Below are 11,306 nucleotides of genomic sequence, written 5' to 3'. Positions count from 1 at the left end.
AAAACTAGCTTAGGGCCCCCAAAAGGCTAGAGCCGGCTCTAGTGAGTCAGACTTGCATTAAACTGATTTGTTAGATACACTTGACATGTTCTGCAGCACAAATATATTTTCTCTTATGCTTGTGTCTGCCATGGTCATTTGTCATCACAATATAGACGATTGAACAGTTTAGCGTCTGTGAAATATGAAATACAATTAAGGAATTTATCCAGAGTGGCCTGTGTATCCTATTTTTGAATATATTCTCCATGTTAGTCCTTTTATAGTATATCATACTAACCTATCAGGTTTCAGGTATGACCCAGATTCAGGCAGTGTCGAAGAAACAAACTTTTATTTCTAGTACAGGGGCAGGTAAACAACAGGACAAAGGCAGGCAGTCAGTAATCCAGAGAGGGTGCAAAAGGTCCAGAACGGCAGGCAGTCTCAGTGTCAGGGCAGGCAGAGGTCATGTCAGGGCAGGCAGAGGTCAGTAATCCAGAGAGGGTGCAAAAGGTCCAGAACGGCAGGCAGTCTCAGGGTCAGGGCAGGCAGGGGTCAATAATCCAGTGAGGTGGGGAAAGGTATAGAACAGCAGGCAGGCTCAATACATTTTGATTAGATTTTAAAAGTGAAATGGATCATAGCTTTTATTTAATCTCAATGGCAGAGAGGGTATATTTATAAACAGTTTAGAGAGTGTATAAATGTCTAGTATTTGGCTTTCAAAGTATTACAGTATATAGAGCATTCAATGTGTGTATGAATGAACTAGAAATGGCTGTGACATTGGCCCTTGTAAACCAATAATAATGTTGGCCTATATTCATCTTTGTAAGAAGCGACGCTGGAGATGACAAGCAGGTACGGAGAGTGAACATTTAATTTTGCACAGACATGGACTAGGATAGGAACAGCGTCAGAACAGGGTAATACAGAGACATACGACAATAAATGCTGAAGCGGGAAAAAGAGCTGGGGAACAGACAGATATAGGGGAGGAAATAAACACAGGTGATTGAGTCCAGGTGAGTGCAATAAATCGCTGATGCGTGTGACGAGGGAAACAGGTGTGCTTAATGATGGTGGCATAGCGCTAGGCAGCCTGGCGCCATCGAATGCCAGGGAGGGAGAGTGGGAGCAGGCGTGACAATCTTGTCTTATGGCTGTCACTCTCCATGGAGTCGACAGAAAGCGGATGTTGTATAGCACACTGTATTACTTATACAACTAATATAAGGACAGAACATGAGACGGGAGTAGAAATTAACGTGGGCATTGTTTAATGTGTTTCACAGGAAGAACATTCCAAGCATTTCAACGTAGGTAAGCAAGGGGGGGGGGGGGGGGGGGGGGGGGTTTACAGGTGCCCTAAAGGGACAAAACTAGAATATCAATACACAGCATTTTCCTCCCCCTTTACTTTTGATGACTCATAAGGAAAAAGTACATTTTCACTGTTTTGCCTATTGTTTTCTTTTTAACATAAGTTCTCTTAATGTAAATAAATGAACTTTTCAGAATAACCTTTTCTAAACTAGGAAAAGATGGTAGACTGCCTCAGTTCCAAGACTTAACCCTGGGGTGTATTCTGCCCCAATGTTGGAGGTTAGTCTGAGCTAAATAGTCAACCTGTCAGGGGGTCGTCTTTCTCTTGCAGGGTAATGACGACGTACAGGTGAGCCTACAGTCACATTGTCTCTGAGTCTGAGTGGTGATGGTGTATGCCCAGACTGGGGTGCAACAGTACCCTGAGTAGGCACTCTGGCTGGTTCAGGTGAGTCTGGAGCACTTTCCACATTTGTAGGTTGCTGCAGTGAATGATCAGGTGATGGCTCGTAGTCATGGTAGGTCTCCAGTAGCTGATCTTGGTTTGTCAATTGACAGGAGTCATCTCTGAGGTTGGTTCCTGGCAACAGTTGATCCACGTGTCTCCTCCAGATGATGTTTTCCGGTGTGTGAACTGTGTAGGACACAGGCCCTGTTTGTGCAACCACTGTGGCAGGTATTCACTTTGGACCTTTGCAGTAGTTCTGAGCAAGAACTCTCTCTCCAGCTATGAAGCTTCTGTCTTTTGCTTTGCTCCGTCTCTCCACCTGTGCTCTCTGTTGTTTCAGTACAACTTGCTTAGTCTTTGGAAGTCTCAGGAGGTCGAGTCGCGTGCGAAGCTGTCTTTTCATCATGGCTGACGCGGGTGCCACTTTGGTTGTAGCGTGGGGAGTGTTTCTGTAGGTTAACAGGAAGGTGTTTAGGCGCCTATTGAGGAAGCCATTCCTTTGTGATGGTTTTAAAGCTTGCTTCATCGTTCAGCGAGGCCATTTGTTGCAGGGTGATACGGCGCTGACTTGATGTGCTGAATTCCATTTGCTTCTGTGAATGACCGGAACTCTTCAGATACCAGTTGGGGGCCATTATCGTTAACGAGTTGCGTTGGCAATCCGAAGCGACTGAAGATTGACCGTAGCTCTTCGATGGTTCTCTCCGCTGAGGTGCTCTTCATCACTGTGACCTCAGGCCATTTGCTGTGTGCGTCAACTACGACTAAGAACATACGATCCTCTAGTGGGCCTGTATAGTCTATGTGGACTCGCTGCCAAGGCTCCTCTGGGAAGTCCCATGGGTGTAGTGGCGCTAGCTGAGGCACGTTCTTCATCTTTTGACATGAGGAACATGACTTGACCTCAATAGCTGTCTTCGATAGCTGTGTCCAAACCTGGCCACCAAAAGTAGCTGTGTGCAATCTCCTTCATTCGCATCATGCCACAGTGCCCTGAATGGAGTTCTTCAACTGCCTTCTCAGTGGTGGTGGTATGTTGACTCGAAAACCCCATAGCAAGCATCCAAACTGAACAGTGAGCTCGTTTCTCCTCACTAGGTAAGGTTGTAGGCTGTCCGACAGCTCTCTTCCTTTTCCACGAGTGACTACGTCCACGTCCTCAAACATCTCTGGATCAGTGTGGGTGAACTTTTTCACTTGGACAGATGTAACTGGGGCGTTCGTCACTTCCTTGAAGTAGAAGATTTCAGCCTGGGAGTGCTCAGTGTGTGCAACAGGTAAGGGAAGCCTTGGGAGACCGTCTGCATTGCAATGCTGCTCAGACCTTCTGTATATCGTACTGGTGAGCAGATAACAATAATGCCCATCGCTGCATGCGGCTGGCTGCAAGCAATGGAATGCCGGTGTGGGGGCCAAAGATGGAGGTGAGGGGTCTATGGTCCGTCAGCAGTGTGAATCGTCGGCCAAACAGAAACTGATTACATTTCTTAACTCCACCCACAATGGTGAGTTCTTCACGCTCTATCTGTGCATAATTGCTCTCGGCTTTACTTAACCTCTCTAGGATATGTGGGACGATAGCGTCCCACCTCGTCAACAGCCAGTGAAACTGCAGAGGCGCCAAATTCAAAACAACAGAAATCCCATAATTTAAATTCTTCAAGCATACAAGTATTATACACCATTTTAAAGCTACACTTGTTGTAAATCCAGCCAAAGTGTCCGATTTCAAAAAGGTTTTACGACGAAAGCACACCAAACGATTATGTTAGGTATGAGCCAAGTCACAGAAAAAGACAGCCATTTTTCCAGCTAAAGAGAGCAGTAACAAAATGCAGAAATAGAGATAAAATGAATCACTAACCTTTGATAATCTTCATTAGATGACACTCACTCATTTTTGTTCGGTAAAGTTCATATTTATATCCCAAAATCTGAGTTTAGGCAAGACGCTACTGTATCACTTGGCAAAGCCTGAGAAAATGCAGAGCGCAAAATTAAAATGATTTACTATGAAAATTACTATAAAATCAAACTTTCATTAAATCACACATGATTTAACATGATACCAAATTAAAGCTACACTGGTTGTGAATCCAGCCAACATGTCAGAATTCAAATAGACTTTTCAGCGAAAGCATATGATGCTATTATCTGAGCATAGCACTTATAGTAAACAAAAGAGAGAAAACATTTCAACCCAGCAGGTGCGACACAAAATGCAGAAATAAAAATATAATTCACGCCTTACCTTTGATGAGCTTCTGTTGTTGGCACTCCAATATGTCCCATAAACATCACAAATGGTCCTTTTGTTCGATTAATTCCGTCGATATATATCCAAAATGTCCATTTATTTGGTGCGTTTGATCCAGAAAAACACCGGTTCCAACTTGCTCAAACGTGACGACAAAATATCTCAAAGGTTACCTGTAAACTTTGCCAAAAAATGTCAAACTACTTATGTAATACAACTTTAGGTATTTTTAAACGTTAATAATCGATAAAATTGAAGACGGGATGATTTGTGTTCAATACAGGATTAAAACGATATGTAGCATGCCTTCTGTTTGATTGAAGCGCATGTCCAGGACACCTGGAGTGCCTCGACTTCAAGATGGCCGTATTTCTTCATTACACAAAAGAATAACCTCAACTTATTTCTCAGGACTGTTGACATCTAGTGGAAGCGGTAGGAACTGCAAGCAATTCGCTTAGAAATCTGGTTTCCCAATGAAAACTCATTGAAAAGACAGTGACCTCAAAAAAATTATATTCTGAATGGTTTGTTCTCGAGGTTTTGCCTGCTAAATAAGTTCTGTTATACTCACAAACATGATTCAAACAGTTTTAGAAACTTCAGCGTGTTTTCTATACAAATCTACTAATAATATGCATATCTTATCTCCTGGGGATGAGTAACTGGCAGTTGAATTTGGGTATGCTTTTCATCCAAACGTGAAAATGCTGCCCCCTACCCTAGAGAAGTTAAGGTCCGTGATGCGAAAGCAATTGGCCTTTCTTCACCTGATGGCATGATGTGTGAGCCAACCACACCAATGCCATAAGGCGATACATCACATGCCAACTGTAATGGCAAGTTGGGGTTGAATTGGGTTAGGGCCTCTGACTGAGCAAAGGCTGTTTTCACTTTCTTGAAGGCCTCCTCACATTTGTCTGTCCACTTCCACTGTTTGGTTTTGTTCAAAGGTTCATACAGTGGCTTTAACATGCTACCTAGGTTTGGCACAAACTTTGGGTAGTATGTCAGTAGTCCTAAGAATGATCTCAGCTGACTCACGTTCTGTGGAGCTTCCACAACGGCCTTCACCTTCGATGACACCTTGTGGAGCCCTGAACTGTCGATGACGTGGCCCAGGTACTCAACAGAGGGCCGGAAAAACTTGTATTTGTCCTTCTGGACCCTCAGACCGTACTGCTCCAATCTCTGTAGTGTAGCGTTCAGGTTTCTCAGGTGCTCCTGCTCGTCTTTGCCGGTGATGAGTAGATCATTGAGGTAACATTGGACCCCAGTGAGCCCGCTCAGTATCTGGTCCATAGCTCTCTGAAACAAGGCCGTAGCTGAGGTGATTCCAAAAGGAAGCCTCCGGTACCTGTACAGTCCTATGGTCAACTGTTCTTGTGTGACTCTTGGTCTACATGCATCTGTAGATAGACCTGACATAAGTCTATCTTACTGAATTTTTGTCCTCCAGCTAAACCAGAAAAGAGGTCGTCAATGAGGGGTAGTGGATATTTTTCAGCAGTCAAGACTGGGTTAATGATGACCTTGACATCACCACAGAGTCTGAGTAATCCATATTTTTTTATGACTGGAACCACAGGTGTAGCCCATTCACTAACATTCACTGGATCCATTACTCCACTCTCGACTAGTTTGTTTAGCTCAATTTCAACTTTTGGTTTTATGGCGTATGGGACAGGTCTAGCTTTGAAGCATTTTGGCTTGCTGTCTGGTTTCACGGTCAGCTTATCTGTTATGTCCTTCATACTGCCAAGTTCTCCTTTGAACACATCTGCATGTTTCCTCAATATCCCTTGTAGGTTTGTGTCCTCTTTTGCAACCATGTGAATTTCCTGGTTTGATCTTTTCCAGCCATTTGCATCCTAGCAATGCTGGATGGTTGCCTTTCACAATGTATAGTGGTAGCTTTACCTTCTGTTTGTTGAGCTCCACTGTAACAATCACGCTTCCTCTCACTGGATCAATCTCACTGGTATATGTTTTCAGCGTCATCTTTGTGGGCTGTAGTGTAAGGTGATGTAGTTTCTCCTTGTATACAGCCTCAGACAGCAAAGATATGGCTGCTCCAGTGTGCATCCGTACTGCGTTTACATCCAGTAGCGGTGTCACCCAGTGACGGTGTCACCCATTGTCTGAAATGGACAAAACATGCAAAGATTCTTCCCCTTCAGACAGGGTATAACTTTGTTCATCCTCTGTGTGCTCCATTTTATGCACTTCCTTTTTGTACTCCCTGAAGTCGCTTTTCCTTTATTCAGTACTTTTGTTGGATTGTCTCTTTTTGTTTTTACATGCACGTTCGATGTGACCCTTTTTCCCACAACCTTTGCAGTCTAAGTCTTTGCACCAACACTCCTCTGCTTGGTGACCTGGTTTTCCACAGCGATAGCATGGCTTGCCACCTCCTGCCTTGTTTTTTACCTCCGTAGACACCTTATGCACTCGGGCCGATGCACTTAGCTGTTGTGTCTTTATTTTCCATTTCCATTGACGTACTCACTTCTATTGCTCTCTGCAATGTTAAGTTACTCTCAGTAAAAAGGCACTTCTGAATTGCCTCGCTGCGCCCGCCACACACTAACCTGTCACGTATAGTGTCACTCATTGATCTCCCAAATTCACAGTGTTCAGATAACGGTTTCAATACGTCCACAAACTGTGAGATTGATTCACCCTCCTCTTGATTTCTCTAATGAAACCTGAATATCTCTGTGATTATCAGTGGTTTGGGAGAATAATGTCCTTTTAAGGTAGCCACAATTTCATCATATGATTTATCACCAGGTTTTTCAGGCGTTACTAGGCTGCGCAGTAGATTGAATGTTTCCCCCCCCCATAACAGTCAAAAATGTTGGCACGACGACTTCTGCTTTAATTCCATTTGCCAACACAAAGTACTCAAAACGTTCTGTGTAAGAACTCCATTGTTCCACAGATTCATCAAATGTTCCTTTATTTCCAACCAATGCAGACATTTTCGGTTTAATTTTCTTTCTCACACTTTTCAGACTGTCCCTTCAGACCCTTTTTTTCTTATTTTAACTCATGATGACTTCACTTTCTCCTGCAGCGAAACTCTTCCTAACCCTCGAGGCTCTCGTTGCTGTGATATCAAACGCTAGCTAGCATCACTCGACTGGCTAGCTCCACGTTTTGTTTGTGTCTTTCTACAGCAAAAAAATAACGAATTTAACTCAGACTTTCTGCCGAAGATAATGAGCACAAACGTGAGAACGTTTCTTCCTCGTCGCCAGTTTTGTTGTATAGCACACTGTATTTCTTATACAACTTATATAAGGACAGGACATGAGACAGGAGTAGAAATTAACGTGGGCATTGTATAATGCGTTTCACAGGAAGAACATTCCAAGCATTTCAACGTAGGTAAGCAAGGGGGGGTTACAGGTGCCCTAAAGGGACAAAACTAGAATATCAATACACAAAAGCAGATGTTTCAGGGATACAGTTTTTTTTAACTTAAATTCTGTTTCCCCTGATAAACGGAAGTGGGAACTCCACTCAGGCGTCTTTTTAGGCATGCTCTGTTAGGTTTTATGGCTGTAAATCCCATTGTCAAACCAGACAAAGCCATTACCATCACGTGCTCAACACTAGACACTTGATGTTCCACTCAGAAGTAAATCCAGTCAACACAATGTTTTATCCTACTGGTAATTAGTATTTGACTATATCAGATTATGTGGAAAGCAGGCACATTTTTCATTGTTGGAGCTAGCTTGATTTGTGATCCAATTTAACCATAAGTGTTTTTGCAAGGTGGGAAGGAAGGGAACACACAATGACAATTGCCACAGCAACAGTGGGTCCTCCTGGCTATCGACAAACTGCACTGAGTCCAGTACATAGAAACTATTAAAACCACAGTCTTCTATCGATCAGTGTCTTCTACTCCTGCTAAAACAATTTAGTAGAATACATCGAAAAACAGACATAGCTCAGATTGATTGTGTTGAGATAAAAGCACCACAAAGTATCCAATGATATATCTTTCTATAAACCACGACAGAGGTATAGAACAGGAGTTTATTCCAGGGGAAACACCTGGCCTTAGATCATGACAGTATTTTACAAGTTATGCGTTTCTCCAGTCAAATAGAATTTTCATTTCATTTTTACATTTAGCAGACACTCTTATCCACAGCAACTGCATACATTTTCATACTGGTCCCACGTGGGAATCAAACCCACAACTCTGGCATTGGAAGTGCCACACACAATGTGGCTTTGTGACTTATGATGTGTGCTTGGCAGTGGTTTCATTGTGGGGTGTTTGACATGAAAAATAAGACTCTGTGGTGAGTGAAAGATGTTTTCAATATCCCTCGCAGTCAGACTAGTCCTTCACTCACTTTTTGCACAGTGTGGAAGCCCAAACTGAACAAATACACATTCAAAAGAAATCAACTCACTTATGTCTAGACTGGAGGAATTACGAAGCATAATCATGAATTAGTATCTGAAAGAATAGAAGCTAAATGACTGAAGGTTATGAAAATATATAATTTGCTCTGAGTGTGAAGTTATGATGGATCTGGGTAGATCTCACATTGATCCACTAGGACCTCATCAGAGACTGTGATTCTACAGTATGTAACACACCATTGGACCATTGATAATCTGTCCATCACTAGAGTTGCAGTAATGGACAAACAGGTTTAACAACCAAGTTGTGCCTCAATGATCAGTCAGGATAGGCAGTTATGTTCTGTGATGTTTCAGAGAGACCAGATGAGCCACATCAGCATGGTAGGAGATCAAACATGCCTGTATTTCTAGCCATGGCTCAGTACAGTGAACTCCATCTCCCTCCATGGCTCAAAAAGCGTCTCAGACTCTAAAATCTAGGTCCGTCCCTGTCCGTATAATGCTATTCATCATGATCTAAAAGGCAAAACGGATCCTATATCAGCAGTCATACTCTGTCCGAGACTCTTTGTACAGGCCCATGCCTGTGTAACAGTTTAGCTTCCGTCCCTCTCCTCGCCCCTACCTGGGCTCGAACCATGGACCCTCTGCACACATCGACGACAGCCACCCTCGAAGCATCGTTACCCATCGTGCCACAAAATCCAAGTCCCTTGCAGAGCAAGGGGAACAACTACTTCAAGGTCTCAGAGCGAGTGACATCACCGATTGAAATGCTATTAGCGCGCTCCACTGCTAACTAGCCATTTTACATCGGTTACACCTGGAGGTACTCTGGTATCTCTCTCTATCCACCTCTCCCCCGGCTCTAGCAGTTAAGAGTGTTGGGCCAGTAACTGAAAGTTCACTGGTTTGAATCCCTGAGCTGACTAGGTGAAAATGCTGTTGATGTGTCCTTGAGCAAGGCACTTTACCTTAGTTGCTCTGGATAAGAGTGTATATTCAAATTGACTTAAATGTATTGGGATGAATATTGTCTTTGAGGCAGAACTGAGCAACTTCTGCTAGATTGGCCAGGTACAAAGTGACAATTTTGTAAAAATACATGAAAACAAAAATGTGCTTTTTGGTCTACATTTAAGATTAGGATTAACAATGGGATAAAGGTTGGAGTTAAGGTTAGGTTAAAAATCCGATTTTATGGCTGTCCCAGTTTAACAGTATAACTTTAGACCGTCCCCTCGCCCCGACACGGGCGCGAACCAGGGACCCTCTGCACACATCATCAACAACAGTCACCCACGAAGCACCCACGAAGCACATCCGTTACACTAGCAAGTGACCACTCTGCAGAGCTGCATCCAGAACAAGACTGATGATAAAAAACGCTAACCTGTGGCTCACAGCTTAAAAAGAGAAAAGGAGGGAGCTGCTGGAAAAGGAGGGAGTGTTGGTCATAAAACACTCCAAAAAGAGAAATTGGCAGTAGACACTTTAGGACACTACTAGTAAACCCATTTCCCAGCAGAGAGACAGTGCTCTAAATATCTATGGAATGTTTGGAGGAAATAATATCATACAGATAGTTGGAAAACATCACTGATGCCATCACTAATTTATTTTAGTGAAATGGCAACAGGTATCCTAAACAAAACATCTTAAACTGTAAAGGATATGCTGAATAATTACCTTACTTTGACAGGCTGGCCTTTTAAAATATATATAGTACCAGTCAAAAGTTTGGACAGTATTCATTCCAAGGTTTTTCTTTATTTTGAAAATGTTCTACATTGTAGAATAATAGTGAAGACATCAAAGCTATGAAATAACACATAGGGAATCATGTAGTAACAAATCAAAATATATTTCATATTTGAGATTCTTCAAATAGCCACCCTTTGCCTTGATGACAGCTTTGCACACTCTTGGCATTCTCTCAACCAGCCTCATGAGGTAGTCACCTGGAATGCATTTCAACTAACAGGTGTGCCTTCTTAAAAATGTGTAGAATTTCTTTCCTTCTTAATGTTAATGTTAATGGAGTGGCCTCCCGGGTGGCGCAGTGGTCTAGGGCACTGCATCGCAGTGCTAGCTGCGCCACCAGAGTCTCTGGGTTCGTGCCCGGGCTTGGCTGGGTTCGCGCCCAGGCTCTGTCGCAGCCGGCCGCAACCGGGAGGTCCGTGGGGCGACGCACAATTGGCAAAGCGTCGCCCAGGTTAGGGAGGGTTTGGCCGGCAACTTAGCAGTTTACTCCTCCGCGTGACAATCAGGGAAAGACATTGTTCAGTTTCCACCCAATAATTATAAGGTTAGCTTCAGCATGGTACTTGATAACTGTTAGGGACCAATGCATCCTTTTTGTAATCAGGCCAAACTGTGAATTCAACACGGTCATGAAAAACAATAGGAAACTATTTACATTTAAACTAAAGTTTATTTCAAAACAATAGTCTTTGAGGAATGACCAAAAGTCTTCCAAAATTATATTCACACTTAACAGACTGAGAAATACACAACTGAAGGTCAGGTATGAGAAATAAAGAGGAAGTAAATAAGCAGGAAATAAGGAACGTTTGTGTGCCCCTTCATACTACGGCCAATCAGCTTCTGAAATGAATTGAATTTGGAAAATATGATTGACTATTGAGGTTTGTAAATCCTGAAACCAATTATATCTAAGCTTAGTGCCAACCTATTGATTCTGAAAGTAAAAAAGAAAATAGATGATTGTGCAATAGTCCAACGTGTCGTGGCACAGTGTGTGTGCTCGTGTGTGTGTGTGCATGTGTCCGTGCGTATATGGTAGTAGTTGTGGAATTGTTAGGTTAGATTACTTGTTGGTTATTACTGCATTGTCGGAACCAGAAGCACAAGCATTTCGCTACACTCGCATTAACA

The sequence above is a fragment of the Salvelinus fontinalis genome, chromosome 6 (genome assembly GCF_029448725.1).
Source record: "Salvelinus fontinalis isolate EN_2023a chromosome 6, ASM2944872v1, whole genome shotgun sequence".
Lineage (NCBI taxonomy): Eukaryota > Metazoa > Chordata > Actinopteri > Salmoniformes > Salmonidae > Salvelinus > Salvelinus fontinalis.
Note: the sequence above shows the minus strand (reverse complement) of the source record.